Genomic DNA, 27,443 nt, shown 5'->3' on the forward strand with positions numbered 1-27,443 from the left:
ACTCTGTTTTATTGTTTCTTAATGTTTCATGGAGGCTTTATCTTTCATGTGTCCAATTCTGATTTTTAAGGAATTATTTTCTTCAGTGATATTTTGTATCTTTTACCATCCAGCCAATTTTTCTTTCTAAGTAGGAATTTTAAAAACTATTTTTGTGCCATTTCATAGTTTTTTTGCATTGCTATCAATTTTTTCTATTTTTCCTCTCTAGTCCTCTTGAGTTTTAAAATAATTCTTTTTTTGCTTTTTAAAAATCTCTTTCTTTAGCTCTTCTAGTTGAGCTTTTGTCTAATCTGTGTTTTTCTTTGAGGCTTTGCATGTAGATGATTTCACTTCACTTTCTTATTTTGAGTTTGTGTCTTGAGCTTCCCTCTTACCATAGTAGATTTTATGGTTAGGTTCTTTTAAAGTTAGAGTTGGGCTCTACTCACCTGAGAGGGGCATGACAGCACAATGGGGCATAAAAGAGACTCCACAAGAAGTGGAGTGTCTCAGATTTGACAGATTACTACTGCCTGTAAAAATCACTATAGATGGCAGACTAGACATATATAGATGGAGAGAGGCTAATTCTACCTAAATCAGTGCTGTATACTTGCTGCATAATCTTTCCATGCTGTAGCTCAGTAAAATTCCTTTTGTTAACTGTTACACAGTCTATGAGTCCCATCTCATTCTAATCTTGAATCTGAGTCACCAGATTTATTCGAGTCAAGTCTGAAGTATAACATTCTTTTTCAACCTGTGGAATTCTTGTTCATGTCTATTTCAATATACTGGAAGCCTTATGCCAAGTCATTTCACATTTCATGTTTTCAGGGTATCACTCAAGCCATCTCTTTATTATTCAATTCTCAATTAAGGTGTAAAGGTATGCTTATCAAATCTGCACATAACACAAAGCTGAGAAGGGTAACTAATAACAGATGTATCAGAATTCATGAAGATTTGGGAGAAGTGTGGTGAAGGGAATAGACTGCTAGATTTGGGATCAGAAAAACCTAGGTTCAAATAGCATCTTTGATATTAACTACTTGTATGACATGGGACAACTCACTTAACCCCTGTGAACCTCATTTCCTTCATCTGTAAAATTGAGAGAAGGTACCTCAAGTACCTGTCTCATGGAGTTGTTGTGAGGAGCAAATGAGGTAACATGAGAAAAACACTTTGCAAGCTTTAAAGCACTATACAAATGCCCACGGCTGTTATTATTATAATTTTACTTATCATTATTATACTTGATGAAACTTAGAAATGGTCCTGTAATATTGGTATCCTGCTACTGTTTCAAGGTTAGTATTCGTTAAACTAGTGAGTTAGTGAATAAGAAAAGTTTGTAATTAAAAGAAAATATTGGGATGCAAGCTTATCTGTTGTAGACTTTCATCCACATCTTTGATAAAACTCCAGTAATAGACAGGAAAATAAGGATTTTATATTTATTTGAACAGATATATGTATTTTGAGAGTTTTTCATTTCAAATTATTTGGAGGTTGTGAGTATTCAGTATAGCAATATCTATTTAAAACATTTTTTCTAAATTTTATTGGGTCACTGATTGTGGGCAATAGTTATTATTTTTAATTTTTATTAGAACTTTAAAAAATAAATTTGATTCAGGTACCTATTTTAGAAAAGATATTTTTTATCAGACACATTTTAAAAGATTTTTTCCCCACTTTCCTGCTTTTCCTTTAATTTTGACTGCATTGTTTCCACAATGCTTTAAAAAATTTATGTAATAAAAATTATCCACTTTACCTTTGGTGAATCTCTCTATCTTTTGATTGATCATGAACTCTCCCCCTATTTGATAGGTATAATTTCTTCCATGCTCCACTATTTTGTTTATATTATTTGTTTATGTCATATCATGTACCCATTTTGAAATTCTCTTGGTATATGATGTGAGATATCACTCTACATCCAGATCTTGCCAGACTCCTTTCCAGTTTTCTCAGCAGTTTTTTTTTTTTGTCAGATACTGAGTTCTTGAACCAAAAGCTGGTATCTTTGGGTTTATCAAACAATACAATACTATAGTCATTTACATATGTATGCATATGTATAGCACCTAATATATTCCATTGATCAAACACTTTATTTCTTATCTAGTACAAAGTTGTGTTGATGATTATAGCTTTATATCATAGTTTGAGATCTCATACTGCTAGACCACCTACCTTCTCTTTTTTTATTGATTGCCTTGATATTCATGACCTTTTGCTACTCCAGATAAATTTTGATATTTTTTCAGCTTTGCAAAATAATTCTTTGTTAGCTTGATTTGTATGTCATTGGATAAAGAAATAAATTCAGTTAATGTCATTTTTATTATATACGTTTGGCCTATCCATGAGTAATTAATATTTCTCCAATTATTTAGATCACTTTTTTAATGTGTATATAAAAATGTTTTATAATTGTATTCATATAGTTCTGCCGTATGCCCTGGCAGGTAAACCCTTTTGTATTTTTTGCTGTCTGTAATTATTTTAAATGGAATTTCTTTTTCTATCACTTCCTGTGGATTATGTTGGTAATATATAGAAATACCCATGGATTATGTGCATTTGTTTTACATCTTGCAATTTTGCTGAAGTTTATTGTTTTGCTTAGTCTTTTGGTTGATTTTAGGGTTCTCTAAGAATAATGTTATATCATTTGCAACAACTGATGGTTTGGTTTCCTCATTACCCATTCTTTTATCTTTGATTTCTTTTTCTTGTTTTATTGCTATAGCTAGCAGTTCCAGTTTAATATTTAATAATGATGATAATGGACATCCTGATTTACCTCTGATCCTAATGGAAGGAAGGAACTTAATGGAATGGAATCCCCAATCCATATAGTTCTTACTCTTCATTTTAGATAGATATATTTATGTTTTCTAAAGGATAAAAGGAATGGATGCTGTATTTTGTCAAAATATCTTTCTGTGTCCATTGAAAGAATCATATTATTGATCTTTTTCATTATTGATATGATCAATTATGCTTCTAGTTTTCATAATATTGAACTAGTCTTATATTCCTGGAATAAATCTCACCTGGTAATAGTGTATGATCTTTCTGATATATCGTTGTCATCTCCTTCTTGGTATATAATTTAAAATTTCTACATTACTATTCATCAGGGAAATTGGTTTATAATTTCTTTTCTCTTCTTTTTTTGGGGGCTCTCCCTTGATCAGGTGAAAATATCACTTTTTTTGGTCAAAGAAGAAATATCTTTTTTACTTTTTTATCCTTTATGTAGCTTGGGAATAAATTATTCCTTACACATTTGGTAGAATTCACTTGTGAGGGGAGATCTGGGAGCCAAGATGGTGGAATAAACAGTGAATCACTGTCATCCTCCCATTTTGACCTCTGAACAACCAGAAAATAGTGTCCCAAGAAAAATCTTGGAACAGTGGAACCAGCTGAAAGACAGGGTGGAGCAGTCTTTTAACCCAAGAAACTTGGAAGGATCAGCAAGAAAAGACTGTCTCACTTGGGTGAAAGGGGAATACATTCCAGGAAAGGAAGTAAGGAAGTATCCTAACAAGCCAGCAGCATGTCCCACCTCAGCAAACCAAACAGAGATTATGAGCCCCAGTGTGGAAGAGCCAACAGCAGGATCCACAAATGTCTTAGCATAGCCAGGGGAACAGGCAGACTCCAGCTTGAACAATGTGCTTCAACTGGTGGGTGGGGAGGAGGACAGGGAGGGCAGGTGTCTGCCAGTGGCCCACCCTCCCCATATTTCAGTTCAGTTGAGGGCAGGCAAGCATCCTCAAAGGGCTGGACTACCCCATGGTTCAGCACAGTTATAGGTAGGTGGGAATCTGCTAGCAGATGGACCTCTTAGGCTACAGTAAAGTCCATAGCAGGCAGGTATCCTTCATCAGCTGGACTTCCCTGTGTGCTGGAGCAGTCCTGAGTGGGCAGGTAATGTGCAGTGGTAGGACCTTCATGTGCTTCAGTGCAGCCCTGAGGAGGCAGGCATCCTCCAGTGGCTGGACCTTCACATGCTTCAGTGCAACTGAGGGCACACAGGAAGCCTCCAATAGCCAGACCTCCACATGTTTCAGTTTAGGCTCAGGGAAACACAGAAAAATCCCACCTGGCCTCAGCACATGCTTGACACCACCACTAAGACCCTAACTCAGCACCAGGTAAGCTGCCAGACCCCTACAGCCTCTAGCTGCAAACAGCTATGGCTCTAGCACAGAAAAACAGTAACCAGGACCCTGGTCCCTAGCCCGGGAAGCTTTTCCATTTGACCAGTTCTACTTTTCATAGAGTTCTTCTCTTCAGTGATTCAATACACCTGCATCTGAAACCTCAAAAGGGAATATGAATTGGTCTCAAGTCCAAAAAAAAAAAACAATTTTGGAAGAACTCAAGAAGGATTTTAAAAGTCAAATAAGAGAGGTAGAAGAAAAGTTGGGGAAAGAAATGAGAGGTATGCGAGAGAGTCAACAACTTGGAAAAGGAAGTAGAAAAATTGACTATAGGAAACAATTCTTCAAAAAATACAACTGACTTCTCCACTGAAGAAAATAACTCCTTAAAAAGAATTGGCCAAATGGAAAAGAAGGTACAAAAACTAACTTAAGAAAACAATTCCTTAGAAATTAGAATTGGTTAAATGGAAGTTAATGACTGTATGAGACATCAAGAATCAGTCAAATAAAATTTTTAAAAAATGAAAAAATAGAAACAAATGTAAAACACCTCATTGGAAAAACAAGTGACCTGGAAAACAGATCCAGGAGAGATAATTTAGGAATTATTGGTCTATCTGAAAACCACAATTTTAAAAAGAGCCTAGATGTCATCTTTCAAGAAACTATCAAGGAAAACCACCCTGATATTCTAGAACCAGAGGGTAAAATGAAATGGAAAGAATCACCTCCTGATCACCTCCTAAAAGAGATAACAAAAGGAAAACTCATGGGAATACTGTGGCCAAATTCCAGAGTTCCCAAGTCAAGGAGAAAATATTACAAGCAGCAAAAAAGAAACAATTCAAGTATTCTGGAAACACAATCAGGATAACACAGGATTTAGCAGCTTCTACACTAAGGGATCACAGTGCTTGGAATATGATATGCCAGAGGTCAAAGGACCTGGGATTAAGACCAAGAATCACCTACTCAGCAAAAGTGAATATAATCTTTCAGGTGAGGAGATGGACATTAAATGAAATAGACTTTCTTTTTTCAGTTTCGAAATATTTTATTTTTTAAATTAATTTTTTAGATTTCAAAATTCAATTTTCTAAGATTTTGAGTTCTAAAATTTCCTTCCTCCCTTCATTTTCCACTCCCATCCCTCCTCACCATCCAAGATGTCTTGCAATTCATATTACTCAGACTGTGAAAGAAGAATCAGAACAAAAAGAAAAACCAGAAGAAAGAAAAAACAGACAAAAAATAAAATAATGTGCTTCAATCTGCTTTCAGACTACCAAGTTATTTCTCTGGATGTGAATAGCATTTTCATCATATGTCTTCAGAATTGTCTTAGATCATTGCATTGCTGAGAAGTGCTAAGTCTATCTAAGTAGGACATCACAGAATGTTGCTGTTAGTGTGTACAATGTTCTCCTGGTTCTGCTCACTTCACTCAGCATTAGTTCATATAGTTGCAATATTTTTCTGAAATCTGCCTTTTCATCATTCCTTATGGAATAATAGTGTTTCATTACATTCATGTAACACAACTTGTTCAGTCATTCCCTAATTGATGGGCATCCTCTCAATTTCCAATTCTTGACCACCACAAAAAGAACAACTATAAATGTTTTTGTTCATGTGCACCTTTTTCCCTTTTTTATGATCTCTTAGTAGACTCAGTAGTGGTATTGCTGGATCAAAGGATATGCACAGTTTTATAGCCCTTTGGACATAGTTTTAAACTGCTCTCCAGAATGGTTAGATCAGCTCATAGCTACACCAACAATGAATTAGTGTTCCAAAATCTCCACATCTTCTGCAACATTCATCATTTTCCCATTTTGTCATGTTACTCAGTCTGATAGGTATGATGTGATACCTCAGAGTTGTTTTGACTTTAATCAATAGTGATTTAGAGTATTTTTTCATATGATGATAGATAAATTTAATTTCTTCCCCTGAAAACTGCCTGTTTGTATCCTTTGACCATTTATCAAATGGGGAAGGACTTGTATTCTTATAAATTTGACTCTATTCTCTATATATTTTAGAAATGAGTCTTTTTTCAGAGACTGGCTGTAAAAATTATTTCCCATCTTTCTACTTCCTTTCTAATCTCTTGGTTGCATTGGCTCTGTGCAAAACTTTTTCAATTTAATGTAATCAAAATCATTCATTTTGCATTTCATAATGTTCTCTATTTCTTGTTTGGTAATAAATTCCTCCCTTCTCCAAAAATCTGACAAGCAAAGCATCCCTTGATCTCCTAATCTGCCTATAGTGTAGCCCTTTATTGTCTAAATTGTGTACCCATTTTGACTTTATCTTTGTATATGGTATAAGAAGTTGGTCTATGCTTAATTTCTGCCAAAATATTTTTGTTTTCCCAGTGATTTTTGCCAAATAGTGAATTCTTATTCCAGAAACTGGAGAGTCAGGGTTTTTCAAATGGCAGATTACTATAGTTATTGACTACTGTGTCTCATGTAGCTAACTTATTCCAATGAAACACACTCTATTTCTTAGCCAGGATCAAGTAGTTTAAAGATTGTTGCGTTATTATACAATTTGAGTTCGTGAATGGCTAAGCCATCTTTCCTTGCATTTCTCTGCATTAATTCCTCTGATATTTTGGACATTTTGTTCTTCCAGATGAATTTTTAAAATATTTTTTCTAGCTCTATAAAATAATTTTTGGTAGTTTGATTGGTATGGCACTGAATTAGTAAGTTAATTTAGGCAGGATTGTCATTTTTATTATATTTACTCAGCCTACCTATGAGCTAGTGAAGTTTTTCCAACTATTTAGATCTGACTTAATCTGTGTGAAAAGACTTTTGCAATTGTGTTCATGCAGTTCCTGGGTTTGTCTTAGCAGGTAGACTCCCAAATATTTTATATTGCTGACAGTTATTTTAAATGGAATTTCTCTTTCTACCCTCCTGCTGTAGGGCTTTGTTGGTAGTATACAGAAATGTCAATGATTTATAAGGGTTTATTTTATATCCTACCACTTTGCAAAAGTTGTTAATTATTTAGTGTTTCAGTTGAATCTCTGGGGTTTTCTAATCCTAAAAGAATGAGTGGGTCAAACAACAAATCAGAGAAATAATCAATAATTTCATCCAGGAGAATGACAATGAGACAATATATGAAAATTTATGGAATGGTGCCAAAGCATTTCTTAGCGGGAATTCTACATGTTTAATTGTAATTCTAGGATCAACATATCATCTTCAAAGAGTGATAACTTTGTTTCTTCTTTGCCTATTCTAATTCTTTCAATTTCTTTTTCTTCTCTTATTACAAAAGCTAACATTTTAGTAGTGTTGAATAACAGTGGTTATGTGAAACAGTGAAAATGGACATTCTTGTTTTGCCTCCTATCTTATTAGAAATGCTTCTAATTTATCCCCATTACATGTAATGCATGCTGATGGTTTTAGATAGATGCTACATCTCATTTTAAGGAAAACTCCATTGATTCCTATGCTTTCAAGTGCTTTTTAGTAGGAATGGGTGTTACATTTTGTAAAAAACTTTTTCTGCATGTATTGAGATAATCATATGATTTCTGATAATTTTGTTATTGATACAATCATTTATGCAATTTTCCTAAAAATGAATCAGCCCTGCATTCCTCCCATAAATCCCACCTGGTCATCATGTATTGTGCTCATGATAATTTGCTGTAATCTCTTTGCTAACATTTTATTTAAAATGTTTTGCGTCAATAATCATTAAGGAAACTGGTCTAAAATTTCCTTCCTCTGTTTTGGCTCTTTCTGGTTTAGGAATAAATATCATATGTGTATCATGAACAGAATTTGGTAGGGCCCCTTCTTTGCCAGTTTTTTTTCCAAACAGTTTATATAGTATTGAAATAATTATGTTCTTTAAATGTTTGGTAGAACTCGCTTGTAAATTCATTTGGCCCTGGCAATTTGTTCTTAGGGAATTCATTGATAGCTTGGTCAACTTCTTTTTCTGAAACAGGGTTATTTATTTAATTTCCTACTATTCTGTTAATCCAGGCAATTTATATTTTCTAAAATATTCATCCACTTCACTTAGATTGTCAGATTTATTGGCATACAGTTGAGCAAAATAGCTCCTAATTATTATTTTAATTTCCTCTTCATTGGCGGTGAATTCTTCCTTTTCATTTTTGATGCTAGTATTTTGGGTTTCTTCCCTTTTAATCAAATTAACCAAAAACTTATTTCATTTTCCCCCCACAAAACCAGCTCTTAGCTTTATTCATTTATTCAATAGTTTTCTTAATTTCAGTTTTATTCATCTTTGATTTGATTTTCAGAATTTTTAATTTTGTATTTAATTAGAGGTTTTATTTTTTTTCTTTTTCTGGCTTTTTAGCTGTATGTCCAAATTCACTGCTATCCTCTTTCTCTATTTCATTCATGTAAGCATTTAGACATATAGAATTCCCCCAAGAGATGCTTTGGCACAATGCCATAAATTTTCATATACTATCTCATTGTCATTATCTTGGATGAAGCTATTGATTACTTCTTTGATTTGTTGTTTGACCCACTCATTCTTTAGGATTAGATTATTTCCTTTCCAATTAATTTCTACAGCCCTTTATTACATGTAATTTTTATTGCATCATGATGTGAAAAGGATGCATTTAATATTTCAGTCTTTCTGCACTGGATTTTGAGTTTTTTATGTCCTAGTACACATCGGAACAACGTGGTCCACCAAAGGATTTTGGGCACACAGCAAAAAATATAGACGAAAATATCCTCTATGTTTTTATTGCAGGCCACTGACAATCCTTTGTTGTGGTCACAGTCTGCCACAGGTTGTATAGGCCTGCCCTAGTACATGGCAAATTTTTGTGTAGGTGCCATATATTGCTGAGAAAAAGGTATATTCCTTTACATCCCCATTCAGTTTTCTCCATAGGTCTATCATATCTAACTTTTCTAAAATTCTATTCACTTTGTTCTTGTTTATTTTGTGGTTAGATTTATCTAGTGCTGTGAGAGGGAGTTTGAGGTCCCCCATTAGTATAGTTTTGCTGTCTGTTTCTTCCTGTAGTTCACTTAACTCCTCCTCTAAGACTTTGGATGCTATACCACTTGGTACATATGTTTAGTGCTGATAGTATTTCATTGTCTATGGCACCTTTAAACAGAAAATAGTTTCCTTCCTTATCTCTTTTAATTAGATCTATTTTTTGCTTTTGCTTTCTCTGAGATTAGGATTGCTACCCCTGCCTTTTTTTTTTTACTTCTGCTTAAGCATAATATATTCTGCCACAGCCTTTTACCTTTACTCTGTATATATCTCTCTGTTTCAAATATGTTTCTTCTAAACAACATATTGGAGGATTATGGTTTTTAATCCACTCTGCTACCCACTTTTGTTTATGGGAGAGTTCATCTCATTCACATTCAAATTATGATTAGTGTATCTTTCTCTCCATCCTATTTTCTCCCCTGTTTATGCTTTTCTCTCTCCTTTCTTCCCTCCTCTCCAGTGTTATGCTTTTGAGTACTACATCCCTCAATCTGTCCTCCATTATATCAGCCCCCCCACCTTTTCTTTTCAATTTCCCCTCCAACTTCCTATACTGTATGACAGATATCTATACCCAACTCAGTGTGTATTTTATTACCTCTTTGAGCCAAATCCAATGAGAGTAAGATTCAAACAATGCTCACCTCCCTCCCTTCTTTTCCTCTACTCTAATATAATAAGTCTTTGTACCTCTTCATGTGATGTAATTTACTATTTTCTGCCCCCTTCTTTCCTCTTTCACCCCTTAATTAATTTTTTAATTATCACATCAAAGTCAACTTATATACTGACATCTTCTCTCTATGTATACCCCTTTTAAATATGTAATGTAATAAATATAATAAAGGTACCCTTCTCAATAGTTACAGGTATCTTCCCATGTAAACAGATTAACCTTATTGAATGTTTTTTCTTTTTCTTTCCTCTTTATCTTTTTATGTTTCTCTTGAGTCTTCTATTTCAAGATTGAAGGTCTCTATTTCAGAAAAAATTTTTATCAGGAAGGACTGAAAGTTCCCTATTTTAGAAGACTTCCAGGAGCCAAGATGGTGGAGTAAACAGTGAATTGCTGTCACTTTCCCATACTGACCTCTAAAAAAGCAAAAACTAGTGCCCCAGGAAAAATTCTAGAACAGTGGAGTTACCAGAAAGATGAAGCAGAACAGTCTTTTAGCCTGGGAATCTTGGAGAATCAGCAAGGAATGTCCATGTCATGTGGGTAAAAGGGGAGCACATTCCAGGACAGGAAGCATCCCAGGAAGCCAACAGCAAGTCCCATATCAGTAAACCAGTGGGAGATGCTGGGCCCCCGGTGTGGTGGAGCAGGCAAACACCAACACCAGGACCCGTCCACATGCATTAGCACAGGCACCTAAGAGAATTATCATGACCACTAGTGCAGGCCTGGAAAGGCATGCATCCTCCAACAGCTGGACCTCTCCATGCTTCAGCACAGCCCCAGGAGGGCAAGTGGCCTCCAGCAGCCAGACCTCCTCATGCTTCAGGGAAGCCCCAGGGAAACACAGAAAAACCCCATCAGCCCTCAGCACATGCCAGACATCACCACCTCAACTCAGCAACAGGCCCATACAGGGTCCAGCTGCCAGCACCTGTGGCTCTAGCCCACAAAACCAGCAATCAGGCCTCTGGACTTCAGACAAAGAAGCTTGAGTCAGTGTTCCTACTCTCCAGCAGGAGGGTTCAACTTTAAAAGCCAGGAAATAGGCAAACATCATGAGCAAAAAGCAAGAATGAATTCTGATCACAGCCACTGCAGCAGCAGCAAGGACAGTGGCAGCAGCTGTTTCTGGAGCTCTAGGCCCAGAGACTGTGGGGATACCTAGCAGCAGACAATACACTCCCCACCCCCTCTAGAAGCAGAGAAATATCTTGACAAAGAGCTCAAAAGTCAAGTAAATGGCTGGGTCAAGTGAGCAAAAACAGGAAAAACAATCAGACTATAGAATCTTACTTTGGTGACAGGGAAGACCAAGAAATACAAACAGAAGAAGACAACGAAGTCAAAGCTCCTACATCCAAAGTCACCAAGAAAAATATGAATTGGTCTCAGGTCATGGAAGAGCTGAAAAATGGATTTTGAAAATGAAGTGAGAGAAGTAGAGGAAAAATTGGGAAGAGAAATGAGAGCAATGAAGGAAATCATGAAAAGCAGGTCAATAGCTTACTAAAGGAGACTCAAAAAATGCTGAAGAAAATAATACCTTTGGGGGGGGGGTGGAGCCAAGATGGCAGAATAGAAAGACACATATACTCTAGCGCTTCCCCCACAGCCCACAAAATACCTGTAAAAATGACTCAACAAATTCTAGAGCAGCAGAAGCCACAGAACATCAGAGTGAAAGAGATTGCCAGCCAAAGGTAACCTGGAAGGCCAATAGGAAAGGTCTATCCCACAGGATGCTGAGAGGAGTGGAGCCTAGCCCTGGCTGTGCTGCACAGGGAGAAAATGATAAATGCTGGAGAGGATGTGGGAGAGTTGAAACACTAATTCATTGTTGGTGGAGCTGTGAGCGCATCCAACCATTCTGGAGAGCAATTTGGAACTATGCCCAAAGGGCTACAAAAATGTGCATACCCTTTGACCCAGCAATATCGCTACTAGGACTATATCCCCAAGAGATCATAAAAATGGGAAAGGGTCCCACATGTACAAAAATATTTATAGCAGCACTCTATGTAGTTGCCAAAAACTGGAAGTCAAGGGGATGTCCATCAATTGGGGAATGGTTGAATAAATTATGGTATATGAATGTAACGGAGTACTATTGTGCCATAAGAGATGATGAACAAGAAGACTTCAGAGAGGCCTGGAAGGACTTATATGACCTGATGCTGAGTGAAAGGAGCAGAACCAGGAGAACTTTGTGCACAGCAACGACCACAGTGTGTGAGAGTTTTTTCTGGTAGACTTGGATTTTTGTAATAACGCAAAAACTTCTTATAAAAAAAAAAAATCCCCAAGGTGGTTCTCAAGGCAAAATGCCTTCCACACTCAGAGAGAGAAATATGGAAGTCACTCACAAAATGTAGCAGATCATGTTTGTGTATGTGTATGTGTTTGTGTATCATGTTCTGATTTGTTATACGATTTCTTTCATTTATCTTAGTCTGACTACATAGCATGACTATAATGAAAATATACCCAACAGGAAAGTATATGTAGAATCTATACAGAATTGTATGCAGTCATGGGGAGGGAGGGGGGTAGTGGGGGGAAGGTGGGGGGAATAAAATCACAATTGTATGGCAGTGATTGTTAAACATTAAAAAATAAAAAAAATTAAAAAATAAAAAAAAAAGAAGAGAATGAAGCAGACTGAAACCAGTGACTTTATGAAAAATCAAGAAATTACAAAACAAAACAAAAGGAATGAAAAAATAGTAGACAGTGTGAAATATCTCATTGGAAAAACTGACCTGGAAAATAGATCCAGTAGAGATAATTTATAAATTACTGGACTACCTGAAAGCCATAATAAAAAAAACAGTCTAGACATTATCTTTCAGGAAATCATGAAGGAAAACTGCCTGAATATGTTAGAAACAGAGGATAAAATAGATATTGAAAGAATCTATCAATCACCCCCCTGAAAGAGATCCCAAAAGGAAAACTTCTAGGAATATTGTAGCCAAATTCCAGAGCTCCCAGATCAAGGATAAAATATCACAGGAAGCCAGAAAGAAACAATGGTAGAAACAGAATCGGGATAACACAAGATCAAGCAGCTTCTACCTTAAAGAATCAAAGGGCTTGGAATATGATATTCCAGAGGTCAAAGGAACTAGACTTAAAACCAAGAATTACCTACCCAGCAAAACTGAGTATAATACTTCAGGCAAAAAAAAAGGAACTTCAATGAAATAGAGGGCTTTCAAGCATTCTTTTTTTTTTTTTTTCAGTCAAAACAGTCAGGTTTATTTGTTTTGGTTTTTTTATTAAATTATTTAATTTGCTTTCAGTGGTCAACAATCACTTCCATATATCTCAGATTATTTTGCCCTCCCTCCCCCTCGTTCTCTCTCCCTCCTCACTCCCTCCCTGAAACAGCGTACAATCTTATATAGGTTCTACATATACATTCCTATTAAATGTGCGTGTGTGTGTGTGTGTGTGTGTGTGTGTTTTTGTCCTTTGTTGCCAAAGAAGACCATGCCATCAGAGAAATGATGACATGACTTGCACTTGACTTTGTTTTGAGTGAGGGACGCTTGTTCAGGTCACCAGCCTCACTTCTATTCCTAAGCCATCTGAATCCAGTGACCAGATATTCACCAGGATGACTGGAGATGACCCAGGACGAGGCAATTGGGGTTAAGTGATTTGCCCAAGGTCACACAGCTAGTGAGGGTCAAGTGTCTGAGGTGAGATTTGAACTCAGGTCCTCCTGACTCCTGCACTGGTGCTCTATCCACTGCACCACCTAGCTGCCCCACTGTTCCTATTTAATACATGTTGCATGGAAGAATTAAAATGTATGGGAGAAACCATAAAACAAAACAAAACACAATACAAAAGTAAATAGTCTGTTTATATCTGTGATCCAATTCCATAGTTCTTTCTCTGGATGTGGAAGGTGTTTTGCCTCAAGAGTCCATCGGAAATTTTTTAAGTGCATGCATTTCAATGAAGTACTAAGTCTACCAGAAAAAATTCTCACACTGTGGTTGCTGCTGTGTACAAAGTTCTCCTGGTTCTGCTCCTTTTACTCAGCATCAGTTCATATAAGTCTTTCCAGGCTTCTCTGAAGTCTTCCTGTTCATTTTTTCTCATAGCACAATAGTATCCCATTACATTCATATACTACAACTGATTCAGCCATTCTCCAGTTGATGGGCATCCCCTTGATTTCCAGTTTTGGGCCACCACAAAGATAGTTGCTATAAATATTTTTGTACATGTGGGACACTTTCCCATTTCTATGATCTCTTTGGGATAGAGTCCCAGAAGCGATATTGCTGGGTCAAAGGGTATGCAGATTTCTGTAGCTGTTTGGGTACAGTTCTAAATTGCTCTCCAGAATGATAGCTCCACCAGCAATGAATTAGTATTCCAACAATCCCACATCTTCAACATTTGTCATCTTCCTGTTTTGTCATGTTAGCCAATCTGATATGTGTGATGTGGTACCTCAGAGTTGTTTTGATTTGTATCTCTCTAATTAATAGTGATTTAGAGCATTTTTTATATGATTATAGACAGCTTTAATTTCTTCCTCTGAAAATTCCTTGTTCATATCTTTTGACCATTTACCAATTGGGGAATGACTTTTATTCTTGTACATTTGACTCAGTTCTCTATATATTTTAGAGATGAGGGCTTTATCACAGACACTAGTTGCAAAAATTCTTTCCCAGTTTTCTGCTTCCCTCCTAATCTTGGTTGCATTGGGTTTGTTTGCACAAAAATTTTTCAATTTAATGTAATCAAAATTATCCATTTTGCACTTCATAATATTCTTTATCTCTTCTTTAGTCAAAAATTGTTCCCCATAAATCTGACAAATATACTATTCTTTGTCCCTTAATTTGTTTATAGTATCAATCTTTATACTTAGATCATGTATCCATTTGGATTTTATTATAGTGTACAGTGTCAGTCTTTGGCCTTTGCCCAGTTTTCACCACACTGTTATCCGTTTCCCAGCAATTTTTGTCAAACAATGATTTCTTATTCCAGAAGCTGGGGTCCTTGGGTTTATCAAACATTAGATAGCCATATAAATTAATTATTGTGTCTTGAGTACCTAACCTATTCTACTGGTCTACCCTCTGTTTATTAGCCAGTATCAGGTGGTTTTGATGATTGCTGCTTTATAATACAATTTGAGATCTCGTAGGGCTAGGCCACCTTCCCTAGCATTTCTTTTCATTAGTTCCCTTGATATTCTGAACCTTTTGTTCTTCCAGATGAATTTTGATATTATTTTATCTAGCTCTAGAAAATAATTATCTGGTAGTTTGATTGATATGGCACTGAATAAGTAAATTAATTTAGGTAGAATTGTCATTTTATTATATTAAGGTCAAACAATAAATCATAGAAACAGTTTATAACTTCATCCAAGAGAGTGACAATAATGAGACACTATATGAAAAATTATGGCATGGTGCCAAAGCATTTCTTAGGGGAAATTCTATATCTCTAAATGCTTACGTGAATAAAATAGAGAAAGAGAAGATCAATGAATTGGGAATGCAACTAAAAAGATAGAAAAAGAAGAAATTAAAAATCTGCAACTAAATACCAAATTAGAAATTTTGAAAACCAAAGCAGAGATGAATAAAACTGAAATTAAGAAAACTATTGAACTAATGAATAAAACTAAAAGCTGGCTTTATGAAAAAAATCAATAAAATACATAAACTTTTGGTTAATTTGATAAAAAAGAAGAAAAGTCAATTACCAGTATCAAAAATGAAAAGGGTGAATTCACCAGCAGTGAAGAGGGAATTAAAACAATAATTAGGAACTATTTTCCTCAACTGTATGCCAATAAATTTCACAATCTTAGTGAAATGGATGAATATTCATTAAAAAATTTAAATTGCCCAGATTAATAGAAGAGGAAATAAAATAATCTGATAACCATGTTTCAGAAAAAGAAACTGAATAAGCCATCAACAAATTTCCTAAGAAAAATTCTCCAGGGCCAGATGGATTTATAAGTTAATTTTATCACATATATGAAGAACAATTATTTCCAATACTATGTCAACTATTCAGGAAAATAGACAAAGAAGGAATTGTACCAAATTCTTTTTATGATACAATTATTGTGCTGATACCTAAACCAGAAAGAGCCAAAATAGAGAAAGAAAATTATAGACCAAATTCCCTAATGAATACAGATGTAAAAATTTTAAATAAAATATTAGCAGAGAGATTACAACAACTTATCTCAAGGATAAATTATTATAATCAGGTGGTATTTATATTAGGAATGCAGGCCTAGTTCAATATTAGAAAAACTAGTAGCATAAATGGTCATATCAATAATAAATTTAACAGAAATCATATGATTATCTCAATTGATGCAGAAAAAGCTTTTGACAAAATACAACCATTCCTATTAAAAGCACTAGAGATCATATGAATCAATGGAGACTTCCTCAAAGAGATAAGTGGCATCTATCTAAAACCATCAGCAAGCATAATATGTAATGGTGATAAGTTAGAAGCATTTCCAATAAAATAGGTGAAACAAGGATGTCCATTTTCAATGTTTCACATAACTACTGTTATTCAATACTACTAGAAATGTTAGCTTTTGTACTAAGTGAAGAAAAAGAATTTGAAGAAATTAGAATAGGCAAAGAAGAAACACAGTTATCGCTCTTTGTGGATGACATGATGGTATAATCCTAGAGAATCCAGTGAAAAACTATTTGAAATAAACAAATTTAGCAAAGGTGTAGGATAAAAAATAAATCCACATAAACCATTGAGATTTCTTTATATTACTAAGAAAACCCAACACTAAGAGATAGAAAGAGAAATTCCCTGCAAAGTAACCATACACAATATAAAATATTTGGGAGTGTACCTGCCAAAGTTACAAAACACTTTGCACACAAATAAAGTCAGATCTAAATTACTGGAAACATATCAGTTCCTCATAGGTAGGTTTAGCTAATACAATACAAATGACAATACTACCTAAATTAATTTACATACTCTGTGCCATGCCAATCAAAGTGCCAAAAATTATTTTATAGAGCTAGAGAAATTAATTACAAAATTCATCTGGAATGAAAGGTTCAGAATATAAACAGAATTAGTGAAAAGAAATGCAAGGGAAGGTGGCCTAGCCACACCAGATCTTATATTGTATTATAAAGCAGTAATCATCAACACTACTTTGCACTTGCTAAGAAATGGAGCAGTGGATCAGTGGAATAGGTTAGGCACACAGACACAATAATCAATGACTATAGTAACCTGTGGTTTGATACACACAAAGAGTCCAGCTTCTGGGATAAGAACTCACTATTAAAAACTGCTGAGAAAACTGGAAAATAGTATGGGAGAAATTAGGGATACATTAATATTTTATACAGCATACCAAGACAAAGTCAAAGTAGTTACACAATTTAGGCATAAAGGCTGATATAAGCAAACTAGGAGAGCAAGGAATAGTGTACCTGTCAGATTTACAGAGAAGGGAAGAATCTATGCCCAAACAAGAGATGGAGAATATTATGAAATGCAAAATGGATGATTTTGATTACATTAAACTGAAAAGATTTTGCACAAAGTCAATGCAACCAAGATTAGAAGGGAAGCAAAAAGCTGGGAAACAATTTTTACAGCCAGTGAGTCTGAGAAAGGACTCATTTCTAAAATACATAGAGAACTGAGTCAAATTATAAGAATATAAGTCATTCCCCAATTGACAAATGGACAAAGGATATGAATAAGCAGTTTTCAGATGTAGAATTAAAGCTATCTATAGGCATATGAAAAAATTCTCTAAATCACTATTGATTAAAGTCAAAACAACCCTGAGGTATCACATCACACCTATCAGATTGACTAACATGACAAAACAGGAAAATGATAAATGTTGGAAAATATGTGGGAAAATTAGAACACTAATGCATTGTTAGATCCAGCCATTCTGGACAGCAGTTTGGAAATATGCCTAGAGGGCTTTAAAACTGCATACCTTTTGATATAGCATTACTACTTTTAAGTCTGTATCACAAAGAAAACATACAAATGGGAAAAGGACCCACATATACAAAAATATTTCTAGCAGCCATTTTTGTGGTAGCCAAGAATTGGACATCAAAGAGATGTCTATCAGTTTCTGAACTGCCGAACAAGTTATGGTATATGAATGGAATAGAATACTATTGTACTATAAGAAATAATGAGCAGGATGACTTCAGAAAAACCTAGAAAGACTTCAGTGAAATGATGCTGAGTGAATTCAGCAGAACCAGGAGAACACTGTCAGTGATAGCCATATTGTGGGATGACTGACTTTGATAGACTTAGCTCTTCTTAGCAATGCCAGGATCTAAGACAACTCAAAAAAGATTCATGATGGAAAACACTATCCCACTTCCAGAGAAAGAACTATGGAATCTGAATGCAGAATGAAGCATACTATTTTCTCTTTTTTGTTGTTGTTTTGTTTTTTTCTTTCTCATGGTTCCTTCCATTGGTTCTAATTCTTCTTTATATCTTGACTAATAAGAAAATATGTTTAATAAGAATTTATAAATAGAGCCTATATCAGATTACATGCTTTCTTGGGGATGAAGGGGGGCAGGAGGGGGAAAAATTAAAAACTCAATATCTTATGGAAGTGAATGCTGAAAACTAAAAGTATGTAAGTTAATTTAAAAAAATAAATTATTTGTGTATCTTTCCATTAATGTGTGTTTCTGATATAATATTGTTGGTTTCTAAATTCTAATCCATTCTACTATCTTTTGTTTTGTGGGTGAGTTAATTCCATTCATATTCTCAGTTATGATTGCTAACTGCATATTGCCTTTCATTCAATCCTCATCCTTATTCTTCTCTTTTTACTCTTTTCTCTCTTCAAAAGTCTGTTTTTCCACTGACCATTGCTTAATCTCCTCCCCTCCACTTCCACCCCTTATCTCACCTTTCCCTTAACTACTTTCCTTTCCATTTCCCATTGCATAAGATGAATTCATGTACCCAACTGGGTATGTACACGTATTCTTCCCTCCTTGAAACAGTTTAATTGAGAGTAAGGTTCAAGTGTTGTCCAAGCACTCCCCCTCCCATTCTCTCATCTCTTGTAGAATATCTCCCTTGTATGCATCATTTATGTGATATAATATTCTCCATTTCATTAAATGTCTATTTTTTCACCTGTAGGATTATAGTCTGTCTTTCCTCAGTAGGTCAAGTCCTCCATGTCTCTATAGTGGTAGTCGCTAAATATGATGTGGTACTGACTGTAGCTCCATAATTCTGGAATTATTTCTGAATATTTGAAGCATTTTCTCCTTGACCAAGAGTTCTATATTTTGGCTATGTTATTCCTATGTGTCTTCATGTGGAAAGTTTTTTGAAAGGGAGACTGATGGATTCTTTCCATTTTTATTTTACCTCTACCTCTATATATTGGGAGAGTTTTCCTATATAATTTCTTGAAATATGATGTCTAAGCTCTGATTATGGTCCTGGCTTGCAGATAGTCCAATACTTCTTAAATTATCTCTGTTTTCTTGGTCTGTTTTTCCAATGAGATATTTCACATTTTCTTCTGTTTTTCCACAATCTTTGTTTTATTGTTGCTTGATGCTTCATAGTCATTAGCTTCCACTTAGCCCAATGTTAATTTTTAAGTAATTAATGTCTTTGGTACCTCTTTTTCCATTTGACCAATTCTGCTTTTTTGAGGTTCTTTTCTCCAGTGAATTTTTGTGCATATTTTATCATTTTGTCAATTATGCTTTTTAAAGTGTCATTTACTTCAGTATTGCTGTGTCTTTTTTACCCTGAACTGTCATCATAGTAGTTTTTAGATCAGGTTCTTTTTTCTTGTAGTTTGATCATTTTTCCTGACTATTTCTTGACTTTGAACTTTGTGCTAAATTTTGTCTCTGCTCACCTTGGGGTGGGGAGCCACTGTCCTAATGTTCAGACATTTTGGTGCTGCTGTTTTAACAGCAAATTCTCGGGGGCTGTATGTTTGCAGTGCTTCCAAAGTGGTATGATCCAGGGAGAGGTGTTGTCACTGCTTTCCTGGTCTACACTCTTGTCTTTACCCAGGATTGGCCCTTTGCTCCCCTGTAGCCACAAGTGTTAGCACTCCTCTCTCAGCCCTAAACTGAGATGATAAGGTAAACAAGAAAGATAAATCACTAGGTTTTCAATAAGGTTAAACTGTTTATATTCCTACATGGGAAGAAGATACTTATAACTCTTAAGAACTTATCATTATTAGGGCAGTTAGAAGGAGAGAAAGGACACAGATGTGAGTGGAATATAATGTGAAGATAAAAAAAAATAAAATTAAGGGATGAGAATGAGAGGTGCACTGGGAGAAGGGAGAGGTATAATTGGGTAAATTAAATATAAAAGAGATACAAAAGAGCTTTTAAGGTGGAAAGAAATATGGAGGGGCAATCTTTGAACCTCTCTCTCATTGGAATTGGCTCAAAGAGGGAACAACATACACAACCAGTTGGATATAGAAATCTATCTTACCCTACAGAGAATTAGGTGGGGAAGGAGAGAAAAGAAGAGGGTGTGGTGCAGAGGTGCAGATAAAAGGGAAGATTGGAGGAGGCAGTCGTTAAAAGCAAAATACTTTTGAGGAGGAAGGACAGGCAGAGAGAGAGAAAGAGAAAAAAAGAGAGAGGGAGAGAGAGAGAGAGAGAGAGAGAGAGAGAGAGAGAGAGAGAGAGAGAGAGAGAGAGAGAGAGAGAGAGAGGTGAATAGGAAAAACTCATAAAGCAGAAGTGGATAGCAGAGTGGACTGCATGATTTGGTCATGGGCATGGTGCTGTGAGGAAATTGGGGGTGCATAGAATGATTTGCCTGTTGGATGTATGGATAAGGGAAGAGTTTGTGATCAGATGAGAGATGGAGAGCCTTGTGGGATGCAGAGTAAATAATTCTGATTACATTAAGTTTAAGGGCTGCTACTTGAACAGAACCAATGTGGTCTGGATTGAAGGGAAGGCATAAAATTGGAAGAAGGTTTTTGCAGCAGAATCTTCTGGTGAAGGCGTTATTTCTCAAGTATGTGGGGAGCTGAATCAAATTTAAAAGAATACAAGTCATTACCTAATCAATAAATGGTCAAAGGCTATGAACAGAGAGCTTTTAAAAGAAGAAATCAAAGTTATCTCTAGTTATATGAAAAATACTCTAAATCACTAGTGATTATAGAATTGCAAATTAAAACATTCTGAGGTACCACCACACCTATCAGACTGGCTCATAGGACAGAAAAGGAAAATGACAAATGTTGCAGGTGATATGGGAAAACTGGGACACTAATTCATTCACTTTTGACCTAGCAATACCACTACTAGGTCTGTATCCCAAGGAGATCAAAGAAAAAAAGGAAAAGGACCTATAGTTATAAAAATATTTATAACTTTTTTATGGTGGCAAAGAATGAACAATTTCAGGGATACCCATTGGTTAGGCAATGACAAAAAGTTATGGTATATGATTGTGATGGAATACTATTGTGCTATAAGAAATAATGAGCAGGATGATCTCAGAAAAAACCGGAAAGACATAAACTAACTAATATAAAGTGAAATAAATGTATTGGAAAGAGTTGTGTAAAAGAAAACAAAAACTGAGTTAATAACAGTGAAAGATGGTTGTGATCCCTCATTCCATTTGCATGTGACTGTAGAGTTTTGAAATTTGTAGTTGAAAAAATTATAAATCAAATAACTGGGGACTATGGGCAGACTATATAAGGACTGAGTGACAAGGAAAATTTATTTTGTAAGCTTCTGTGCTGAAACTGAGTTTGTACACTATAGTGACAATCCAGCAATTTCTCAGTCTCTTCCTTTATAGTAGTAAGTAAGAAAACCAAACAAACGAACAACAAACTCCTGTGGGAGAAAGAGCAGCTGCCTTATCTCCCACCTGGATGCTATGAACACATGGTACCTCTATTCTTTCTTTGTTCTTCCCTGATTTTAGGTGAATAAGTATTCCAAGATAGGAGTGCCCAGGAGATTTTGTGAGTTTGGTAGATACATCAAAGCCATTGCATGTTCTATTAGCAATTGGAGTCTACTTATGGTGGTAGTAGTGGCCATCAGAATGATAGCAGCTAACAATAGAGGAAAAAGCTGCAGATGTATATGTAAATACAGTCACCCAAGGTTATTCGTGGTGCCAAAAATTGTGAACCATTGTGAAAGAGAGATATCCTGACTAGTAACCACAGAAAAGTACCCATCCTCAGAATCCATAAGAGCTACACCTAAGGGAAACTCTATGAGGAATCTATGAAGGGCTTCCACGACTAGGATTTTGAAGGTACGTCTTTACTCTACACATTCTCTACATTTCTGCCTAACTAATTTTTTGTTTTAGGTTTGACACAACTCTTCTTGGAACATTTGTGCAAGAAGGTAGAATGTACTGGTTTGAGAGTAGGAGTTTTTTATTGACAATTGTTCTTGCTGTATATCTTCTCAGTAAGGCTTATTTATAAAAACTAAAAGAGTTCAACTGGTCGATTGATAATGTGTTAGAAACTGCAGCCATTCAAGATTATCCCTACAGTCCTGAAGAAAGTAGTAGTTTTGGTTTTTTTTTCTGGGGATCAAACCTGCCAGGGTGAAAAGAAGCTGGTTAAGTGAGTCCAAAGTAGATGCCACACAATTTTTATATGAGAAACTCTCAAGATGTAAAGAACAATTTGGAAAATCCTCTTGCTTCTTTTGCTTCCCATGCATCTACTTAAAAAACCCAGGGCAATCTCTGTATGTACCATGTCTTCATGGCATCCTCTTTCTTGTAGGTATATATATATATATATATATATATATATATATATATATATATATATATATATATATATATATATATATATATATATATATATATATATACACACACCCCTATACAAATACATACATATACACACACATACAGAATACACACATGCACATAAGAAAACTTCCCAGAATTTCTGAAAATAAGAAACCAAGTGCTAATTTTAAGAAGCCTCAGATAGACTCCAAGATCTTATGCTAGAAACCTCAAAATGTATAGTAGTTAAATTGAACAGTTATACTGACAAAGATAGATTCTGCAAGAAAACAAAATAAAGACCTTAAAATATGAAAGAAAGAAAAATTTAAACACAAGATTAATTCACACAACAGAAATCACAAAAGGAGATCTGAAGTACAAAGGTGTTCAAAATGCAACCCAAGGTAACCTACCCTGAAAAATTTTGAATTCCTAGAAAGAAATCCAGATGTGAAGAAAATATTTGCTTTTCAAAACCCCTGAGATAACAGAGATGCAAAAGAGATGAAGTACAACAACAACAAGAAGGAGAAAATAACAGATCTTTGTGACATTTTTTCTACATGTATATAAAAAACAAGGATTAAATTCAAAATCAAATAGAAAGGAGTCTGAAACATCATGAACTTAACTTCACAGTATCCTGTTTACAGGTGAATAAAAGCTTTTTATAAGACTAATTATAGAATGGGAAGATGTATAAAAAGAGAAGGAAAAAAGAATATGTGACATTCTCCAATCAAGATAAAGGCTGAAAATGAAGGAGATATAATTCCTATAATTTTCTCAGGAAGAAGAGAGCCTATAGAAGAATGAGTGAGGAAGCAAAGGGGGCAGCAGTGGTGAAAGGAGGAATATTATTTCTTTGATATTAGGGGGTATTTATTTAAATGGCATGAGAAGACATTCTATAAATGGCGATGGGGACTTTACAATGGGCATAATGCTGCCCCCATGAGAAGGGGAATCAGAACTCCTTGAGGCACATGACACTCAAAAGAGTAAGAAGAAATAGATTTTGGCAGGAAATTTCAAGGCACATGGGGGAAAATGGTCATGGAGAAGACAAAGGTTAATAATGAACTACATAATCAAAGACATAAGAACATTTCTGCCATTGAGCATTTTCATCACCTATAGAAATTGAAATTTCTAAGTGATGCACAATGTAAAAGGGGAACCAGGAGCAAGATTAACAAGGTAAAATCACAGAAACTATTTAGATGAGGGAGCCCAACATAAGTACATAGGAGTTTTAATTCCATGAAAAGTACAGAGACAAAAAAAGAACCAAATAAGTGTAAGGGCCATGAATGAAAGAATAAAAATCCAGAATTGACAGAAAGGGAAGACAAATAATGAAGACAAGGAGAGAAAGAAGTTCAATTCAGAAAATAGTCAGAAAATGGAATTTAAAAACAAACAAAATTAATTGAATGGAAGGAAAGGAAGAAGAATTTTAATTGACTAAATTAAAGTAGGAAATTAATCAGGCAACTGTAATGGTAATTTGAATGGGAAGACCTTTCTCATTCATTAATAGGCCCATATGACCTGCTTAAATCACATGGAAGCCTAAGTCACATGTAGTGGGTGGAGCTTGCTGAACAGGTAGAACAGGAAGGTGGAGCAGAACTGAGAGAAAGTTACCGAGAGAAATTAGGGTGGATGGAGAGAGAGGTCACAGGCAAGCAGGCACAGCTAGGCTCCTTAGTGTTTGTTTATGGGAAGGCTTCAGCAGGGGAAGGAGGCTTGGGAATGGCTTAGTCCCCTACAGGGATAATGTGTATTGACTTCTTGGCTACTATGATTTGACTTTCCTATTTTGGGATTTGGCTTTCTGGTGTCTGAAAAAATGTTTTTCTTCTGCCTTCTTTATGGAAAGTCTGTTATACTTTGTGATTATGAACTATGCTGGCATATTTATAGTCGCTCTTGGTGCTGTGGTGATACAACTGGTGTCACAAACAAGATCAATGGGTATACAATCTCTATTTGAAGGCAGAAAGGATTTAGAAGAAGAGATCGATTCCCAGGATGGGAGGATTTACTGTATTCCTCCCTAGTAAAGGAATGAGCTAGAAGCACTCGACCCTGTAAAAACTGAAAAGTGAGGTTAAAGGAGGGGGAACTTAGAGACTTGGAAAGGTGTTTGCAAGGAATACCAATAAGACCAGGGAAAAAATCTGTCAGGGGTATTTAGGAGAGGCTGGATTTTATTAACAGGTTGCTGTATTATGTGTGAAAGCAGAGATGAGCTGCTGAACGAAAAAAAATTTGTATGAAAAAAGAATCAGCTAGTTTGCATAGGAATTCTCAACATTCGGGCTCTCCTTTAAAAGAGCAGGCTGGGGGGTTTCAGGTGGAAGAAAAGGTTATTCATTTAGCTGAGAAGAAGAGGAAGGCTGGCAGAAGAAGTGTATATGCAACCTTTATACAGACCCAGCCCAGTTGCCAGGAAGACTACTACCAGGAGTGTGCATGGGTAGAAAATATAACTAAGTCAGAGTTGGAAAACGAAACGATGTTGCAGGAAGAGGACGCTGTCAAAGGACAGAAAGTTAGCACTCCCCTTGATAAGGATGGAAGAGGTCCTAGTGGCCTTAACAACACATATATGGTTGAGGCATTGCCACCTATGGCATCTAACCATGCAAGGGGAGACTTCTAAGGCCAAAGTTTACCCCACACTAAAGTGAAAAGAGAACCAAGCAGGTGACACAGTGTTTATGGAAATAATTGAGGATTTTACTCAGCAGGAGGTCACAGATATTTTGAGTCAGTTCACCCAAAGGATGGGAGAATCATTAATATCTTGGATGGTGAGAATCAGTGATGAAGGAACTGGGGGAGTTTTGATAGATGACATGGATTGCTTTAAATTTATAGGTACCAATCAGAATCCTTTTGTACAGCAAACTTTTAGAGATTACAATATGCAAGGAGGTAACAATACGACTAATCTGTTAGCTTTGTCTCAAGAAGGATGCAGTAAGGTGTATCCTACTGATTCTATGTGGCCTAGTGGAGAGAGACTCTGGTATTCACTTAGGGACTCTATAAGAAAGTTAAAAGAGGAAGCAATGAAGACTGCCATAGTGATCTGAAATGAAGATATTACCATGACACCCCCTTAGCAGTTTCCCATAGGAATATAATAGTAAAGACGGCTCCTCCTACTTACAAGCACCTAGTTTTGACTATAATAATGGAGGGATTAGGGCACCCTCTTTCAGAGATGCTGGACAATATTTCACAGTTAAGTGACTTGAGGAACTGGGGAAAATATAAATTTCCAACTGATTCAAAGTCAGAATAGATGGATAAAGAAAGAATTTTTTACTGCTCTATTGAGAGCAGAGGTAGATTTTGGAAACATAAATGGTATTCCAACTAATGAACTATACAGAATGTATCAAGAAAAAGGGCTTGATACAAAATGGAATAGAGAAGTAAGAACTGCCCCTACAGATCCTCCTGAAACATTGTATACAAATGCATTATACCATCAGAGAGAAGAGGAAATTGGTCACGTGCCAACGAAATACACAGATGGGATTACAGATCCATATCAGTTTGATCATATATTGGAAAAACAGATCAAATACTGTAACTAGGGAATTAATAGAAACTTAGGTGGAGGCCTCCTTTATATATGGAAACCCTGATAAGTTTAAACATCCTTTCACCATCACAGAACTGGGAGGGGCTGAAATATCAGCCAGACAAGTCAAGCTAATGATGAAAATTGGACAATTACTTATGAAAAATATACTGTGGTAATTGTACCCACTCCTGAATACATCATTGGATGAAATATATTGAGAGATATGACTCTAAATTTACCCTAGGGGAGATACCAATTTGTAGTAAGGAAGATAGGAATTTTTTTACCCACAGTTTTAGTGGGCAAAATAAAAACAGACCCAATTACTTTACCTGAACCTTCTAACATAATTACTTTAAAGCAGTATTGTATGCCAGGAAGGCAAGATGAAATTACTAATACTATAAAGGAATATGTTCACACAAGAGTGTTAGTCCCTACAACCACTCAATGGAATAATCCTGTCTGAACAGTACAGAAGTTAGATGGGACATGGAGGATGACAGTGGATTATAGACAATTGAATAAGGTTACTCCTCCCCTGCATGCTGCTATTCCAGATACCATTACCTTAATAGAACGGATCTAGAAATATCATGGGACTTGGTATACAGTTATTGATTTATACAATGCTTTCTGTACTATCCCAATAGATTCTAAACGATGGGACCAATTTGTTTTCACTTGGCAGGACAGACAATATACTTTTACATGCTTGCCACAAGAATGTCTGCATAGCCCCACTATTTGTCATAGAATTATGGCTGAACACTTAGATGAATTAGAGCTACTTGGTGTACTATTTACCCACTACATAGACCATATCACAAAATAGGTAAAAATATGTAAAAGAAGTGAAGAAGAGTTTGATGCTTTTAATTGAGTAAATGAAAAGCAAAGGGTGGGAAATTAAACCAACAAAGATTCAAGGGTCAGATCAAACCATAAAATTTTGGGGTATAAAATGGAATAAAGGGCTGTGAGAGATTTTCCTGCAAGTCTGACAAAAGATTCAGTATTTTCCCATCCACACCAATAAGAAAGAGGCCCAAAAGTTTATAGAATTATTTGGATATTGGTGACATCGCAT

At 35.6% G+C, this 27,443-nt stretch overlaps 1 protein-coding gene and 1 pseudogene across 3 annotated transcripts in view; one reads left to right on the forward strand and one right to left on the reverse strand.

Annotated features, from left to right (window-relative positions):
• ARHGAP44 (Rho GTPase activating protein 44) overlaps positions 1 to 27,443 on the reverse strand; it is a 191,803-nt gene that overhangs the window by 150,358 nt on the left and 14,002 nt on the right. The gene's annotated exons all lie outside the window — the stretch shown is intronic.
• On the forward strand, positions 25,285 to 25,399 carry LOC140530679 (U6atac minor spliceosomal RNA; annotated as a pseudogene).

This window comes from Notamacropus eugenii, chromosome 2 (genome assembly GCF_028372415.1).
Source record: "Notamacropus eugenii isolate mMacEug1 chromosome 2, mMacEug1.pri_v2, whole genome shotgun sequence".
Lineage (NCBI taxonomy): Eukaryota > Metazoa > Chordata > Mammalia > Diprotodontia > Macropodidae > Notamacropus > Notamacropus eugenii.